This window comes from Buceros rhinoceros, unplaced genomic scaffold (assembly GCF_000710305.1).
Source record: "Buceros rhinoceros silvestris isolate BGI_N320 unplaced genomic scaffold, ASM71030v1 scaffold5906, whole genome shotgun sequence".
NCBI lineage: Eukaryota > Metazoa > Chordata > Aves > Bucerotiformes > Bucerotidae > Buceros > Buceros rhinoceros.
The window spans coordinates 22,494-23,581 of NW_010417992.1; positions in this window are offsets into that span (position 1 = coordinate 22,494).

Here is a 1,088-nt window from a genome sequence, read left to right on the forward strand (position 1 = left end):
CTATAAATTTCTGTACCTGTCAAATCTGTCAGGTACTCAAGGCAATTCAAGGACATTTCACTCCCTTCAGAAAAGTCATTGCAACTTACAGCAAGTGGTTAGAAGCCATATGCTTTTTGCACAAATGTTACAGGTTCTCACATGAACAATAATTCTTCTCAATTTCAAGTTTTGAAAGCGTTGCTGTTCAAAGCCATCATTGGAAACAGTGCCCTTTGATTCAAAACAGTAAGGTCAGTTATAAATGCCAGTGTTAACACAACTTCTAATTGTAATTTGGCACGATTCACTCCTACATAACATTTTTCTTGCAGATAGTTGCAGCTGTGTATGATGTCTGGAGTGTATTCACCAGAACTACCCATGGGATGCCTCCATAGGTCTCCCTTACACTGTTAGAGGACCTCTACTTCTTTAATACACATTTTTCATTCCTCAGTCTGAAGTGATCAGATAATGCTCAAAATCCATAATCCAAGAGCTTGACAATTTGAGAAACACTGTAAAAGAATTAATATATTTGCTTCCTGCCCTAATCTCCCCACCCCCCCCCAATCCTGCACCATGGATATTTGGACAACAAATAATTCTGCCCTCCCTCTCCACTAACTAGCCTTTTTTCTTCTCTTAAAAAAAAAAGCCCAGCAGCAAGTTTTATTACTCACATCAGGACAGAAATTGTTTAGACTCAATTGGAATCAAGGTGTGATGTCAGTTCCCAAAAACAGGCTCACTGTGTAAGTTGCTCTAGAGACCAAAACATACATATTTGTATGAAGCCACACGCGTATGGAAACAGCAGCGTTTAGTACAAAAAACCTTTCCTTTTATCATTTTCTCAAAGTATGAAGCTTTATGTAATTTCTGTTGTACCAATGTGAGCCTATGTCTCCAGTTCAAGCCAGACCAGTTAGAATTATTAGCTGGATAAAATAAAAGGATAAGCTAACTTTGACTTGTAGCCAACAGTACTGCAAACATTATGCTACATACCCACATTTTATGGCATTTTAGATCCTTCAAAATTCTAATTATTTATCACTAAAGAGACTAAGTATTTCCAGTAAAATAAACATCTTTTATACCAA